Here is a 19,299-nt window from a genome sequence, read left to right as displayed (position 1 = left end):
TTACCAAATGGACATATTTAAATATGTAATACATTTTATATACGCAGACTAAATGCATATTATAATACGTGGTAATTATTCTATATAGAAATAAAGATTTAATGAAAATTTCTACTATTTCAACGAAAAGAACACATATTTTACTATAGCATTCTAGTAACTACCTAATTGTTCTTAAAATAGTTAACGAAAATAATGTCGCCATAAGTTAAAAAAACTTATCTTAAAAAAAAAAACTTTACAGTAAATAAGAAAAATTAATTTTCTTCTTCTGAATTAAAATATTAATTCAAATTAATTTCAAATGTTGATTTAATATAATTAATTTTGAATCCTTTAATTAATTTCAAAACGGAAACAAAATTTGTTTCCCGATTTTTGGCAATTTACGTAAGGGGTACTTTTATTTTTCGTAACGTCTTCAGAGTCGACCCGAATGGAAAGTTTTTCGTACAGGATTTTTATTTCGTTTATATTTCTAGAACTAAAAAAATTATGTTAAATGAACCCGATTTTTGAATTTTTGAGGTCAAAACTACCTTTTAAACAAAGTTTCATCAACTCACGTTAAAAAAAATTTATTGTAATTTTCTCGATTTTTTCAAAGGTTTTTTTCAAAATTATTTTTAACGTGATTTGATGAAACTCTGTTTAAAAGTTTTGACCTCAAAAATATAAAAATCGGATTCATTTAACATAATTTTTTTAGTTCTAGAAATATAAACGAAATAAGAATCCTGTACGAAACACTTTCCATTCGGGTCGACTCTGAAGACGTTACGAAAAATACTTTTCTATCATCAGATTAGGTAGATGAGGTTTATGTTTTTTAGACCCTTATTACCGTGAATAATATGTAGACTAATAAAGAGAATAATATGTAGAATTTTACAGATTGAGCGAGAAGTTTCCGAGTTTTCACTACTTCAGGGTATCACCCTTTTTTTTATCATCATCCTAATCTTCATAGAGAACTAATTTTTATATTTTCTGGATTAAAATTATTATTAAAAAAATCGAATTTTTTCCAAATAGTTGACGAATTTTTTCAAAATAGAAAATTTTTTTCTGCATTTTTCTTAAGGTTTTGGAAAATCACAAACAAAAAAACTAAAATAAAAAATACTTTTCAAGGAACAAGCTTTTTTCCTACGAGTTACGCTCATACTTGAAACTTGAGGCGCTCCGAATTATCCTTGATGGTTTAAATTGAGCGCCTTCAGCGTTTACAATTATTTTAATATGGGTGACACGAAAAATTATCTTTTTTTTTAGTACAACAAAAGCTTGTTTCTTAAAAAGTATTTATTATTTAAATTTTTAATTTAAAGGTAAAAGGAAGAATTTAAATATGGTGGAAACAAAAATGGAAAAATGATGGGAAATCAGATTACCAAAAATATTTATTGTTATCCGATTTACGTAAATTTGCTAAGCCGGGAGTGATTCAAATTTTGATTACAAAATTCCAGAACATACAAGTTAAATAAAAGCTTTTAGAAATTTGTTTCAGGCATGCTGTCTTTGTTTTGTGAACAAAGACAACATTTGGCCTCCATCAATACCTAAAAAGCTTTGTCGTTTCATTATCACTGATAACACGGTCGATTTTATTTAGTGTTTTTTAGAGATTATCTCCCTACAAAAAGCGAATTCATTCTAAAACGATACAAAAACATACGTACGGTATTTACAAAAAAAAGAGATACGAAAGAAATAACTTTTGTATTTGGAAAAAAAAAATGAAGAGTAAAGATAAATATGCGGTTCAATGTTTGTACTAAACTCTTACATGAAAATTCACATCATTACGTCTATTTTGTCTCCAAGAAAACTCGTAAGCTTTTTCTTATACATACACAGCATTCTCTTTATTCGTATCATCGTCTGCGGAATGAATGTTGCAGAGCATAATAGTATGTGCAAAAGACATCTTCATATAAAGTTTACCTTATACCAGGTATAAAGCTAGCGTACACTTTTTGTTTTGGAATTATTTACGAGTAATTCTAGGTTAAGGTTAGATTAGATTATATTGGCTGCCCACGAAGGACTCACTTAGGCTATAGAGCCCATTGTGATACCATATAAGTGTTTTACCACCTTTCCGCTGATAATTTCATTTATCAGCTCCTCAATTTCAGAGGCTGAGTGCACCTCCTTCATGCATATACCATGCACTACACCAGCCCATCACAACTATTAGTTAAATTAATTTTGTTGCGACGGCGAGAATCGAACCCGCTGCCCTAAGCATACCGCGGACGGAATTGGTTACACCTCAACCAACTGAGCTAATAGGGTGAGTAATTCTAAAAACTGAGAAATTTTTGGCGTATTAGCTAAAATATCAATAAAAATGTGTTTTAAACTACTAAACTTTAAATTTATTTTTATAAAATACTTTCATCTATTTCTAGTTGGCTCCTAAACTTACTTTTTTGACGTAATTAACACTCAATGTGCTAAATTCTCAAAAACCTTCAGTGTCGCTCGAACAAAAACTAATCAAAAGTGTAGCATGACTTGTTTACTACTACATCAAGGCCATAAATTAAGGTATTTCAAGACCAAAAAAAATGAAAATGATTTTAAAAATTTTCAAATTTTATTTATTAATAAATCATCCTTTTGTACCGTCTCTTGCGGAAAATTCATATCGATTTTCTGAACGGTTTAGGAGAAATTAATTATCAAAGCCAGTTTTTTTACCTAAAAAGGACACATTTTTCCTAAGCCGTACAGAGAATCGATATGAATTTTTCACAAAAGATCTATACAAGGGTGATTAATTGATGAATACAATTTTAAATTTTTGTTAACATTTTCATTTCAACACTTCAAGGTATTTCGATTCCATAAAGTGAAAATGAAGAACCAAAGATTTGAAATTTGATTTATCAATTAATCATCCTTTTATATGTCTTCTGTGAAAAATTCATATCGATTTTCTGTACGGTTTAGGAGATATTAACTATCAAAGTCAGCGTTTTTACCAAAAAAAGTTTTTCATTTTTATGCACAATTCTTAATTTCGGTATGATTTTAAAGCTTAAAACTTGAAGGAATATTGATAAAAGTTTTTTATGTAAATGGTAAAACATTTTTAAGAACACTTATTGACTAAAAAATCAACATTTATTTCGACTTCTTCATATATCACCATGTAAAAAGGGCTGTTTTTAATAATTAATTTATCGTAAACCGTACAGAGAATTGACTTGAAATTTATACAGAAGGCGTATTAATTGACATACAAAATTATTTCACTTAAATTCACTTTCAACTTTCGTTGGTATCGAAACACCTTACGAGCTACGCATTTTATGGCATGAGAATTATATTAAATCAGTTATAAATAAAAATTTCATGATTCAATATCTAAAATTCAAAAGACAGTCACATTGATATCTCATACCGGTTTGATTTTATTTCAAATTATAAGTGTTTAAACCAAATTTAATCTCCCGATAGGATAAAAAAAATGTAAATAACTATCAATTATAATCTTTTTCAATGACTCACCTGGCTCAAAGTTCATGGACTATCCAAGTGCATATCGTTTGAGCATTGTAAATAATTCAACAAAAAATATACGCAAGCTTTAAGCCTAACTATCTATACTTTCTTATTTCATACAAAACGTTATACTTGTAGAGAGACATAATATATTTTGTTCATTTTGTGTGTTCCAAATGTTCCAAATTCACAAATATTCACTTGCTGTATATGCATATTTGTTTTTCAGGAATAATATGGTGTTTTCAGTCAGTTTGGTTCTGTAACGCCCTAATTTACCAAAAAAAAGACCACATACTCAACTGTTTCATATCAAGTAAATGTGAAATATTATTATACGTTTTTACAGAATGATTGGTGTATTTCCTTAGTAGGTGAAATTTTCCAAATTAAAAAAAAGAAACTTCGATATTAAACGAAGGAAAAAATTGGCATATTTGTCCAAAAAAATTCCAAAAAATGTGTTGGCTGGGATAATTAAAGTCTTGATTAGATGTGAATGATTTTTTCATACAAAAGTAATTAATAAAAATTGAAAGACTTGCTTGTCAAAATAAGTAAATAAAATATAAGATAGGCCTTTTTACAGTTCATATTTAACTAGTAATTCGATATGATTAGCTCAATGAATTTAAGAACTTTTTTCCAATTGCAAAATTATATAGTTCAGAAATAAGTCACTTTCTTATAAATCAGAGAGGTACTTGAAAGCTGCTCAGTTCGGAAAGGTACAAAATTACTTTCAAATTTTAAAATAAATAAAGTAAAATCATTTATTTTGTGAGAAAAAAAGATTACCACTTACCCAATAATTGTTTAAAATTTTGATTGAGACTTACCTAAAAAACAAAAGAAAAAATCATTAATTTTTAAACAGGTGCAGTTATGAATAAAAATATAGATGCTTTAAAAGTTATTGAGGTCGTCAAAACATTACTTAATGTTATTGAGGTCCCATGCTCTAATTATTCAAATTATTTGTTTGAGTTATAGAGATTTTGTATTTTAAGGAAAAGAGTTTTTAGGCTTAGGAAAAGGGAACAAAAAAATATACTAATTTATAGAGGTTTTTACGTTATCTAGGTTTAAGTTATTGGGATTCTACTGTAATACATTGAAGATCAAATATAACTAAGAACTGGGTCAAAAATTGAGTAGAAATTCTAAGATAAACGGAATCTGAGCTACATAAATTTTATTTTTCTTTTAAATTTAATATTTATGTTTGTTTAATAAATCTTGTATACAAACTTTAAACATCAAAGTCATTTCGATTATTATTGATGTTTATTATCATACAATAGTAAACTCGGTAAGACGGTAAGACAAATAACTTACCGAGTTAACTTTAATTAAGGATATTCGAGCACCAAGGCAATTTTTAATAAAAAGCTTGATTTTTTTTTATATGAAATTGGATTAAAATCAATCAAAGTCTAAATCAATTCTGAAAATTTTAGGGAGAATTGTCCGATTATTTAAATAAATAAATGACAAAAGTAGGCATATTTTACATTGGTTTTATGGTAAAACGGTAGATGAATAAATTTTACATTGGTTTTATGGTAAAACGGTAGATGAATAATATGTTTCATTAGATTTCTCCAAGTTGTGCCCGATTAATGAAGCATGTATGAGCACGGTAGTGGGGACACAATTTAATAAAAAAATTTATTTTCAAATTTGATGATGAGTTATGTTATAACTTGACAATATCAGACGAAAAGTAAAATCAAAGTTTTTCGGTATCTGAAGTACTTTTTAAAATATCGAAAATTGAAATTTTTTTTTTAAATTATAAAAATTGTTTTCTTATTTTTCGTCTACATTCATGAAGTATTATCAAAAATGAAAATAAGGTACAAATAATTTCAACCCTAAATCTGAAAATGCCTTGACGGTTGTACTACTTTAACGATCATTGAGAAAATTTTTAATTCCTTTTCAATTTCTTATCAAAAATTCTATAAAGTGATATTAATTCATACACTATTATAATTTTTCCAACTTGAATAAATCAACTTATATCTAAATACTATAAAGATGACATTTTGAAAGGTATTTTCAACAAAATTCTGTTTTTTTTACTTATTTGTAAAAGGACACACAGAAACACATTTTCTATATATTATGTGTATGTCTGTTTGAATAATATAAGTAAAACGATAAACAAAAATGCTATGTTTACTTTGGATAACTTACAAAATTATCTAATGCATTCAAACCAACAAACAACCGTCATTGCATTTAGAAATACTATTCAGAATTATATTATATTCAAATATCAAGAACTGGTAGTGTGATAGACATGACTGACTGAAAGAGAATTCTATTCTATATCTACCTTTTTAGAAGAAACATCTGTGGGAAAATACAATGATTCGAAGAGAATGATAACCACATTTTAGTGAAATTAAAAGAAATTTCAATGCAAATGGTTTTCAAGTAATAAGTTCTACTTTTTGAATAAGAAATATCAGAATATATGCGATTAATGTTAAAAGAGTTAAGTTGTGGTTGAAATTATTTGTATCTTATTTTCAACTTTGATGATGAATTTTGTTATAACTTTATGAACGTTGAAGAAAAATAAGAATACCATTTTTCGATATCAGCCTTGGTTTTCGAAATATCGAAAGCTAAATAATTAAACAAAAATTTTAATTTTCGATATTTTGAAGATTATTCCAGATATTGAAAAATTTTTCATCTATATTAATTTGTTTCACAACTATCGAGTTCATGAATCCTAATCTAGTCGAGGACAACGGATTGTTTTTGTTTTCAATAATTTATTAAGGTTTACCGACTAGTTTTGGAAAAATGAAAACATATCATCCATCTACCGTTTTTCCATAAGACCAATGTTAAATATGCCGCCTTTTGAAGTAATTTATTTATTTGAATAATCGGACAACCCCGCTAAAATTTTCAGAATTGACTTAGACTTAGTTCAACTTCATATAAAAAAATCAAACCTTTTATCCGATAATTATCTTATTTTTTCGATAATTATCTTATTTGAGATATCTTTAAACAATAAAAATTCACTTGAATTCGATCGTCCAGGTCTATATAGAAGTGTTTCTTTCCACCGATCGAATTTTTAAAGGTATATTTAACCGTATCGACAGTTTTAAGCTTCCAGAAATTTTCTTTTACGAATTGTGTATTTGCGTTGTTAATGATTTTCAAAAAAAGAAGATCATCAAATATTCAAATTTGACCAATCTATAACTTGAATGGTACTTGAATTAATTTGGTTTCCAAAAAAATTAATGTATGGAAATATTTGAGACTTAAGTTTCAATTTTGAGGGTGGATTCTGTTATAACTTGGAAAAGTTAGACGAAAATTAGTACAATTTTTCGATTTATACCATATTTTTTGAAATATTGTTTCGTAAAGATTCAAAGAAAATCACCTATAAAAGAGGTTACAAACGCCATGCATTTAATCACTTTAAGTGTATTTTATGGAAAAACTAGTGCTGCTTATTATAATTTTCTTTACAGGAAAATATTTGGCATACTTTTAACTAATGAATATTAGTTTTAAAATTAATCTTAAGATAATTATTATTATTGTTGCATAATAAAGCATATCTTTAAAAACACTTTAATGTAGAATTTACATGTTAAAAACGTAAACATTTACAGCTCAAATCTATAAATTTAACACCGTAGGGGGTATTAAAAAATTTATTTCTTGTAAAGGGCATTAATGAGAATGTATCATTGACTTTACAGTATACATAGACTAAGCAGCACCTATCTTTCTTTACAGTGAGAAGCGTGCTAACATCTGAGGTAATTGCTTAGCTTAGCTAGGGACATTTAACAAAAAAATATACATTGAATGTTAAATTTACATAAAACATCGTGATTTCACTGAATTCACTGAACTTTTTCGCTTTTTGATTAAAAAAATACTCACGTATCATTTTACTTAAAATGATAAAGATTTAAAGATGTTTCTAAAACAACGTAATCTTTCGGGAACCGTAATCTAAGCGAGATACATACACACGAACACGAAAAATAATAAATAAGTGGTTAAAACTTGATTTACAAAAACCTTGATGAATAGATATATAATTTAAAAATAATTGCGATAAAGTTTTATCAAAATTGATATTAAATCAATTCTCTCAAGGCACTTTCTACACACACACAGGTAGTAGTACTTTTATCCTTACACCGTGATAACTTAATATTCAAGGGTGTACAAAAAAAGAAGAAGAAAAAAACACTTAAAACACATGGTGATAAAGAAAAACTTTCTATGAAAAAAAAAAAATTATATCAAAGTTTTTTTTTTCTTTTGCACATAAATAAATAATAAAATTTTTCAAATATGAATATAGAGGAATGTTGTCTAGATAAACTTAGTGTCTTAGGTTGGCACATTGGCCCATAGAAACATGGAATAATCATGGTAAGTGTTGTGAATGTATTCGTTGTGTGCGTAGTCATGGTAGGGACAATAAAATCGATGCCAGTGCTTCCAGTGAAAAATTTTGACATTAAAGGGGGCTGTTATTACTAATTTGCAGTTCTTTACATGTTAATGTTATAGAAATGTCAAATTAAAATTATTGTAAAACACGAATTAATTTAACTTAATGCATTAAAAATTGTAAAAATAAGAAATCAAATTGCACAAATATTATTTTTCAAATGTAAATTATCATAATTATTTATTTAAATTTGTGAGACAATAATATTAAATTTTCAATGTAAGTCTTAAATGCAATCCATACAATTATATATGCATCCATACAATTCTATAATTAAAGTAGTGTATCGTTACCATGGAAACGAAACTCACGCACGGAGCGAATACTGGAGTGTTATAAGTTTAATATGTCCGTGTGTCTGTGTATCTGTCCGTGGCATGGTAGTTTCTAAGCTGATAAACTGATTTAGATTTTCTTTGATTGTATGTGAAAGGTAATTTAGTCGAGAGTATTCTTCACTAAGAGATGAGAGTTAGTTAATGAGAGTTAAGAGTTTCGTACCTGATAACAGTTATAGAAAAGAGATGACGATCTTCTGACAGATGAGTAGATTTTCATGAAATATAGCTAAGAACCATTTCGATGAAATTACCTTTCAAGCAAACAATCAAAAATAAAAACCGGCTCATTTGTTTAGGAACTACGACGGCACAAACGAATCGACCAGATCTGATTTTATGTCGGAGGTTTCTTTAAATTTTTAATTTAATATTATTATTGAAATATGCCAATCGACTGATAAAATCTCAAGGCTTCTTTGATTGTGGGTAGGCGTAATAAGACAGTGTTGAGTGTATACAAATTTGAACTATTTCTATAGTGAGGGTTTATGAGAGGTGTTACCATGTGGGACACTCGGTAGGAACTATATTGCCGTAAATAAAAACAAATATTTAAACAAGTTATTAAAAAAAGAGTCGGAAGCTCAGTGTCGGATACTTTTTTTTCCTTACCCCTATTCCGTCGAATGCGTAATAACAGTGGGTGAGATTTTAATATTGTGCTCGCTCTCCCTTATAATCCTAAAGTGTTACAAGCTTTGACAATCTTCCTGTAAGTTATAATATAGAACTTTTAAGTATAACATGAGTTCTTTTTTTTGGTGTGATAATCCTAAAATGTATTTAAAGTTTATATACAAATAAAAACTCATGTAAGAGATTTATCATACAAATTCCTCTTTTTATAAAAAAAAGGAAGAAGTATGTATTAGTTTTGTCAATGGGGTGGATGGAAAAGTTGATTCACTTTCGAAGAACTCTCTAGAAAACATGTTGTGTGTGTATGTTGTGTTGTCAAACAAATTCATAATATTTCATACAAATTTTATTCTAATATCGAATATATATGGTATAATAAAAGTATTTACCGGGTGTTTAGTTTTCACACATTTGTATGTGTATCATTTTAAGAAATTTGTTTGGCGTTAGTTACTTTCAAATAGAATATAGTTTAATAATAAAAACACAATTTATATTTGCATTAATTCCGCTTTTTTAATTATATATTTATTGAAAATAATTGTAAAAGATCGTTTCATCTTCTTATTAAGACATTATCAAAATATTGTTTTGATAATGTCTTAATAAGAAGATGAAACGATCGTATATCTCTCTTTGTTTAATTTTTCAAAAACCAACTTCACTTTTCTGCCCTTGCAGTGAGAATTCTTCGCCTGAAGTAATAAAAATAAATTTTTTAAAAATAAGTCAACAAGCCTTTTTGCGGTTCTTAATGTTATATATAGACTTCTCTTGGGTTTTTGTTTTCCGTCTATCTTGGGCACAGTATTCTGTCCAGCATTACCTTGGTAAGAAACAAGAAAAGACTAGCATGTATCTTTAGTTATTGTTTCTTTAAGACTTTAAGGAAAAAATCTTATGGTCTCGATTCTTCTCGCTTAAAAAGTAGAAAGTTTTCTATTATCTATAATTGAAAACAAACTATTTTTGTACTTCAAGAGCTATGAGAGTTTAGAAATTACTTCGCCTGAATTAGAAAATCGTTGGTCCTACATTTGTGTCTCAAAAACATTCAGTCTTTTTCTCGATTATTTTTTGATAATATGGATCATGATTATTTTCTGCTCGCTCGTTGATCCCTTTTCACGTCGTATGTTTTCTATTGCCTTTCGCAAGTTCCCGCGTCCTTCCATTTTATCGCGATAATTTTATTTATAAACTTCTTTAACGTATTAATCCCTGAAAGCAGTGAATAGGTCGTTAGGCTAAAAGTCGCAATGAACCACTATCTTTCCAGACTGAGTTAATAGAAAGTTAATCATTTGGATGCAATCGTAGTGTTAAAAATCCTGATAGTTTCTGGAAAAGCAATAATATAATCTTATTTTAATAAGGACTTAGAGTCGATATTAGTTTCAGGTTGTGTCGTTTGAATGTTTCTTCAGGTTGAATGTCACTGGCAAGCAAGCCAGCCAAGCTTCTTGGGGATATATAACCTTATGAAGTTATATAAAATACCTACCTTCTGAAACTATACATATAAAATACGAAATATGCGATAAATCAAAGCCAACATTTGCATGCAATTCTGTTATCTAATGATATTTTAAAGATAATTGTACATAAAACATTCTATATATTTTCTTTTAACATAAAATTTTATTGATAAATGATAAGTATTCGAAATCGTATACCATTAATATATATACATATACAGAAGACAGAGACTTTAATACTATATAGCATAGCATAGCATCATATAGTTAAGCTTTGTGTAAGTCTAGTATAAAACTACTATCATATAGTATTTTATCTACACCTACCTAGTTGTTCAATTACGTGTAGATTCTCCTAGATGCTGTGTGTACTGTGTTGTAACACCACGTGCACATGACGCTAGATACATAGAAATATTTCATATTCATATTCTTGTTCGTTCGTTCGTCTTCTTTATCATATCACACGACTACCAACTTAAAAATACTGAGAGTTTGGGGATTTTAAATAGATAGCAGAACTTATACGACTAATGCTTGGATTACGTAGTGCTTAGTATCTCTCCTAGCGAGTAGACAGTTACATGCAAGCCAGCTAGCTTGAAAATTACTGCTTGGACCTGCCCGTTTATACATACGTTGGAAATTGAATTTATTCCAATACTGGCAAAATGAGAAGAAAATAATCTTTTTTGGCCATTTAAATAGATTTCAGAGCTTATAAGACCAGGGTTATACAGTGCCTAGTAGCTGACCTAGTGAGTATACAGTTACTTGCAAACCAGCTCGCATGGAAGTTACTACCAGAAGAACACGAACCTCTATGGGGTAATGCGATGGAAGAAGGTAACTGAACAATTAAAAACTTGTAGTAGCTGGCGCGTTAATTGCTGTCTTACTCGTTTTTCCCCACAATGACGAAGGGCTTTAAGTTGAATTCAGTGGTAAATAGTTAACACTATAAGTAAGGAATATTGAATATTGAATCTCAGTAATCTCTTGTCAGGTAAGTTTTATGAATGTATTCTATTACATGTACAATTATTAAAATTATTTCCCAAACACCTTGTATCTATAATATTAACGGTAACATAACGATATTGTTGTAGGGTCATTAGGTGCACGTAACATACATTAGTAACATCAGGCACATCACGATGCACATACAGACAAAAATATACAAACGTATATAGTAAGTAAAAGTTTTTTGGAAAAACTCAATTCTAAAGTAGTTTTCTATTTTGAGTGTTGTTTTATTTTAGTTTAGTACTTTTTTCAATATTTTAAAAAATATTTTGTGCATCCTGGTCTGCATGTTTTAGACATTATGATGTATTTATAATGAAAGAAGTTGATTGGACATAATTTTGAAAATTTTAGAAAGTGAAAACCCTACGACCTTGCTCGAAATAGCACGATGTTGTAAGAAACAAGCATTAAAAAGAATCCAGGATTAGACATCCAGGAGCCATTCAGGGAGATTCTCAGGATGATTTCAGGAGTATTCTCAGAATGATTCCTGGAGGCATCCAGGAGTAAAGGCTAATCTTAAATAAAGGGACGAACGCACTTGTGGTATTGCAAGGCAGTTATACACTACAATCGTAGGTGTCCGAAGAGCATAGATCGCTTCAAAGGGCCTCTATAAGTAAAATCATTGCGGCTTTAACAGGACACTGTCTAAGTGGCAGAGGAAAAAAGTGAATTGTGACGTTAGTCTTCATAACATTTATGACGTGATCTTTTTGGTTCAAAGATATTCGAGTATTTTATCACCTAATTTTGACAACTAAAAACAAGACAACTAATTTTTAAATAATTTTCGATTTTGAAATTAAGACATGATTTTTTTGGTTTTTTTTTCTGTTATTTTACATTTTTGATTTGGATTTGGAAAGTTTTTAGTATTTTTTAGTTGCCAAAATCAGTTGATACAATACTCGAATATCATTGGCCAAAAGGGATCACGTGATAGATGTTATGAAGGCTGACCTCACAATTGTCAGATACTTGGAAAGTATAAATTGTACTATTTATAGCTAAATCATACTGATAATGAGTACTTAGTAATCAAAATATGTATTTATATAATACACAAATTGAATAGTTCCAACTATTTTCATAAATTTTTATACCATGTATATATGAAATATAAATAGTATATTAAGTTTCGTCCCAAGTTTGTAACGCTTAAAAATATTGATGCTACGAAAAAAATTTTGGTATAGGTGTTCATAGAATCACCTAATTAATCCATTTCCGGTTGTCCGTCCGTCTGTGGACACGATAACTCAAAAACGAAAAAATATATCGAGCTGAAATTTTTACAGCGTACTCAGGACGTAAAAAGTGAGGTTAATTTCGTAAATGAGCATCATAGGTCAATTGGGTCTTGGGTCCGTAGGACCCATCTTATAAACCGTTAGAGATAGAACAAAAGTTTAAATGAAAAAAATGTTCCTTATAAAAAAATAAAAAACTTTTGTTTGAAACATTTTTTTGTAAACATCACTGTTTACCCACGAGGGCGTTAATTAGGTGCAAATTTTATAGTATGTATTAATATAGGAATATCAGTTGTGTGTGGTCTATTTAAAAGTGAATATCTTTTGTTATTTACGTGACGTCAAAAAAACAAACGATTGCGCATCAACACTGTCTATACATGGTATTTCAACAATTAACTCAGTCAATTGTTTGTTTTCACTTGTTTAAATCAATGTTAGAGATTTGATGAATTTTTAGTAAGATGTCATGAATTTCCTAATATAACAGAATTATTTGCATTATATTGCAGATTTGTGTTATTATCGATGTCTGAGGGAATTAAATAATAAGATTCTGAAAAATGTTTTACTTTACTAAAAATTATTGAATTATCACTGGAAATAAATATTAAATTGCACTATACTATACTATAAAAAATAATAATAACGTTAAAAAATATTATTTTACTATAATATTATTCAAGTAATATTATTACATTATAGGATAGTTATTTGTGTGTTGTAAATAGTTGATGTAAGTCTACAACAGTATAAAGTATATACCATAGTCATATAAAATAGTCAATTTAAATGTAATATTACATTACATATGTAATATGGTTATTACATCCAATATATACCACATATACTTATACCAGATATACCCTGCCATATACCATCATATATAGGGTAAATGGTTTTACCATAGATCAAAATTTATGGTCGGCCAGATTACTTAATTTTTACATGTACTATATTTTCGTCATAGAGTCATAGACAATTATTTATTTATTTTATCCTGTGTTATAATCATTCACATGTTTACAATTTTTTTTGAAATCAAAGGTATGCTGAAATAATTTTTATACTTATGCTGAAATAATTATGAATAAATCATTAAGTCGGAATTGATTATCAAAAGAAGAAAACTGAATTTTTTATTTCCAACGATAGTACAGTTAAAGATGTTACGAAAAAAGGAAAATATCAATAGCAACGCATGAGTTAGTAGCACCAATGTTGCTATTTGTTAATAAACAATAAATTGTTTATGCAAACAAATTCATTGAGTTGAAAAAATTGCATTCGTGTCTAGAACTCGAATAGCCAAATTGGCAGGGCGCTTGACATGAAGTCCGGGTTCGAATCCTGGTTCGACTGTATTTTTTTCAATTCTCTTTAATTAATAAATTGGTAATTCAATGGAACGGTTAATATTAAAGTTGACTTAATAAATAGGCAACTTGAATTGCGTATACGTTATACATATTTAATAGTTTTCGATTATTTGGCATACACTTAACATTTACGTTATGCAAATTGTCTAACTATTAATTTTTTAAGTGGACTCTAACATTGATCGTTTTGAATTAAAAATTTATTGTTTATTAACAAATCGAAACATTTGCGCCACTAACTCATGCGCTGCTAATAATATTTGACACCTAAGAAACACATTCCATGAGATTTTAGCATAATGCGAGCGGTTTCTTTCATTTTCCTTTATTAGCCGATTTTTCTTTTAGTTATCTTTTAATGTACCATAATTTGCGAAATTGAATCAATTTATGCCAGCAAGTAAAAGAACGAAACGCTTCTTTTTGCGTTTTCACGATTTCATCATGGATCTACGACATTAATAATTATGTAGAGGTTATAGGGGATATCTTAACGAAAAGAGAGAGATTTTTGCATTGTCGCAAATTATATGCAAATATGTGATTTCCTGCGAGTCATACGAGCTGAGAAAATAAATAGCGAAAAAACAGATAAAAACGTGTTTTCTCGTAAAGTTTCCATCGGGTTTCACTTCAGTAAACTCAAGTAAGTCTCATTTTTTTTGGTTCTTTTAGCGCTACAACCTCGTGTTTTTTGTTTTTTCATTAAGATTCGTTATTCGTGCTTTTTCCTTTTGCAAATAGCCGGTTACGCACCTTCCTGATTTTTTCTCACGACTCACGACACTCCGATTTTTTTCAAAGTATTTTTCTTAAAAACTACTATTTTTCTCCTAATAATCGCATTTTGTGCCGAACTATATACTGCACTTATATTTGCTGTCTCATAGAGAGCAATCAATACCTTTTGAGAAACTAACGGGTGATGTTTGTCACGTCAAGGTACTTCACTTTATCCCATCAAAAAATAATATAATATGGTACTATAGTAAAATGTTTTTTTAAAAATATATAGTTTAAACGTGGTGGTATACAAGACATTTACTTATTTTATACATATATATGTGAGTGTGGGTGACTGAATGGATGGGGGTGTGTTTGAATATTTATACTTACGAGCACATTACTCATATGAGGGTTGTGTAAACGCTGAACGAACTATATATGTTGGATGGAAGTTTGTGGGTGGTTAGTTTTATAAGCATCATATTATTATTATATACGAAAAATTGTAAAAGTATACAAAATTGTACAGGATGTGCAAAGAACAGAAAAATTATATTATCAAAATATTACTATTTTATATCCCACTAGCAGATACCCACCCGCTTAGCTGGAAATTTCAACTTTAAAAATACAGCCTATGTTACTTGCTGACAATGTAGCATTATATACGTGAAACAATTTTTAAAATGGGTTAAGTAGAAGGCTCAAAAATGACGTTTTTCTTACAAACTTTCATCTCCCATTTCACCCCCTTACGTTCAGAATTTGCTAAAACTGCTTTTTTATCCGATGGCTACGTCATACAAAGACAACATCCTCCAAACTTCAGGTATCTACGATTAGCAACTTAAGCTATGCGTTGATCCGTCAGTCAGTCAATCAATCAGTCATTCAGGACAAAGCATTTTCTTTGCATAGAATAGATATATGAAATATATCAGAGTATATTAGTCTAGTCTCAAGTATGTAGCGTTTAGAAATATTGATGATGTTCAGGACTTAGAAAGCTACTTTGAGTTTGGTAAAGAGCAATATGAGTCAATTGGGTCATGTGCTCATGGGACTCAGTTTTTAAACCATAACAAATGGAAAAGATTAAAATAAAAATAACGTCCGTAATATGTAAATAAACAAGTTCAGTTCGATATATGTTTTCGTAAATATTTTTGTTTTCCTGTTCAAATTAGGGATTCAAATTAGGGGTCCAAATTAGGGCAGAGCTTAAGTTTCCAATTTCTCAAAAACTATAAAAGAGAGATTTAAAATTGGTAAGCAGCTTAAAATAGTGAGTCCATGGATAGAAAGAAAAATAGAAAGTCCATCCGATAATAATTGGCGGACCAAAAAAGCCAATTTTCGGATAAATTTGTTTTTTGTTAAAATTTCGTTTTAGGGCATGTATATTCCAAGGAAAAAGAAGAAAATTACTTGAAAAATGTTTGTTATTTTTCGGGAAAATATGGTTATCATTTTAGCCTATATTTATTTACTGGCTTTAGCAAGCCACAAAAGTCGTCCTTTCTGGAGTCAAATGTGACCAGAAAGTACGTACTTGTGGCTAGGGAATACAGAAATATAATTTTTTTTTAAGTGTAATTACAAGTGTAATTCAAATTTCTACACCATATCCCAACAGGATTTGAAAAAAAATTCCCAATCATATAGGCAATGAAGGGAGGAACATGTAACTGAACGAGTTGAAAGTTGTGATTGTAAGCTGCAGAACTATTATTTCTCCATTTGCGCTAGAAATTAATAATTTTTTTGTTAAACGGAAGTACATTTTAAGTGACAACCGTTTTTTTATTCATCAACCGATTTAGTGTATCGAGAGATAAAAAGTAAAGTTATGGATTCATTGATATATGCCGTCCCTCTTCTATATCTTCAAGTATTCGAATAAAATGTATAGTATTTCTTTCTTTGCTGAATCATTCTGTATTTGAATAATGTTAATATTATTGTATACATATCTAATAATATAAATCACAAACTAAATATTAATAATAATACATAATGTATATGTTTGTACTGCAACAGCAAATAGAAAAGAAGACTTGAATGTAAAGAAACATAAAATTGGTTTTTCACTTCATACATACATGCAGACGTACAGTTTTGTATGTGGCATCTACTGAATTCTTGCTACAATGTATGGTTACATTTTTTTTTTTTTTCAAAATTAAATTTAAAAAATTACTATAAATATATTTCTCAGGAAATAGAATTATTGTACAAGTAAAGATCGAACAAAATCTTGAGTTTAAATTTTTCTTTATAAAGGATGATCTAATTTGAGTTTTCTATGCGTATATGCAATAAATATGAAATATGTGATATAACTTTTGTAAAAAAAATGCATTCTACTTCTGGGAAATTTAAATAAATAGATAATATTCCTCACGTAAGTTGTGATGTTTGTATTTTGAAATCAATTTTGCTTTGCATCATCAATGATAATGCAAATCAGATGTTATAAATATTATCAAAGATAATAACTGAGAACTCGAAATAAATTTCGATTTTTGCCCCAATATCCAAGATCAATTTTTTGTATTTTATAAATAGATACGGATTTCGACTACCAAGTAGTCAGTATGAATTAACTAATCGTAATTACTCTTATTGTGTGTGGTACATTATTTTGCCGCACTCTTTGTAATTCAAATAATATAATTTATATGACTTGAACGGGTTGTTGTACGTTGAAACTATTTCACATATAAAAATGTTTTTCATTTTCTACAAATAATTCTGATGATAAAGTCTTTTCTTTTGACAGCATCTGATTTTATTTTTATAAAGTATAGGTTAATAAAACAATTATGATAAAACATTGTGAGATTTCAACGATCTTTCTTCTCCTAATATTTTACAAACTTCCTGTATAAAATAAGTAATATATACACACTCTTTAATTATATTTCCATTTATTTTTGTATGTTAAACGCGTTCAGTTCATATACGTTCAAACACTATAATATTAAGAAAATTTATATTAATTTTATGGTAAATAGTTATTTTTATTTGATATAATCATGCTATTGTAAATTATATGATAAAAAAAAAAAGTATAAAATAAGTATATTGGGCAACGAGTGTATTAATATTCTAAATTGCTCACCAGAGTGGATTTGAAGCGAGTGGGTTTATCGATCAAGAGTAGGAGAATCAATACACATTAGTTTCTCGCAATTAATTTTTTACGATTATAGTTTTTATTTCTGCACGATTATCTTTGGAATGGCAAATAGATTTTTGTGAGCATCCATAAACCACGTGGTCGGGTTATGAAGGGGAGAGGATTAGTCCAAAGGTACAAGTCACTATGAAAATAATTTTCAGTTTAAGGTAGGACTAGAGTCAAGGTAATTTTAGACTTAGGATGTAATTTTAGAATTTGTACTTTATTTTCATCTATAATGATGAACTTTGTTACAACTTCATGAATGTAGACGAAACAATAGAATACAATTTTTTGATATCTGCACGAAATACAGTGCAGAAAGGAAGTATTTATCCTGCAAGGATATATAAAAAAAGAAAAATATATGGAAAAATACTATAAATATCTATATATACTATAAATATATCGCAAGTGTAACTTTGCTGTATTTATTCTCAACACGATTGTACCAATTACTGACTAGGTATAATATGGGAGACGACGCGACGTTGGTTATAAGTGATTATTAATTTAAATAAATTAATATTTACCTACTTATAAAAAAAAAACTTTTTTTAAAACCATTTATGATTTTTATGCGGTAACATGAAATGTGTTTTAAATCTATTTATATCTATATGTATATAAAAGAATTTGACAGACTGATTGATCAATGCACATCTAAAACCACCGGGATAAGAAGCATGAAATTTTGCACAAACGTTTCTTACATAACGCAAATTTATTCTATGAAGGAATTTTTAGAAAACCGGCTCCAGAGACTTAAAAATTAGGGTTGAGAGTTTTTTTGAAACTTTGAAACAGTTTTGAGAGGGTTTAAAGTTTTTATGAAACCTGGTCAATTTTTAAGTTGAAGAAATGCATAAAATGATATCTGAGCTCATGACTCAAAACAAAATTATTACTACTTTCCAAAAAATGGATTCTGAAAGGGGGTAAAATAGGAGGTAAAACTAAGATAGAAATAGTAAAAATTAATATATTTGCTGATGGTTTGAGAGAAAAGTTTACTGCATCACTTTAGAGGATGGAAGTTTATATGAAATATTGCTATTTTTGAAATATGTACATGTAGGTATTTAAAATGGAAGTTACCCAGCAAAGTGGATGGGTACCGAAGGTAAGATTTTTTTGCTTACATGTGTAGTCTCGTGATGAGAGAAATTTCCACAATTTTTGAAGGACTTAAAAAAACAACAAAAACTTTTAAATCCTCTTATAGTTTG

The 19,299-nt window shown here is 28.6% G+C and overlaps 1 protein-coding gene across 1 annotated transcript in view; it reads right to left on the bottom strand.

Annotated features, from left to right (window-relative positions):
• Window positions 1-19,299, bottom strand: part of LOC123290952 (cadherin-87A-like) — a 261,023-nt gene that overhangs the window by 66,554 nt on the left and 175,170 nt on the right. The gene's annotated exons all lie outside the window — the stretch shown is intronic.

The sequence above is a fragment of the Chrysoperla carnea genome, chromosome 1 (genome assembly GCF_905475395.1).
Source record: "Chrysoperla carnea chromosome 1, inChrCarn1.1, whole genome shotgun sequence".
Lineage (NCBI taxonomy): Eukaryota > Metazoa > Arthropoda > Insecta > Neuroptera > Chrysopidae > Chrysoperla > Chrysoperla carnea.
The sequence above is the reverse complement of the archived record's forward strand: the minus strand, read 5'-3'. Positions and strand labels throughout refer to the sequence as shown.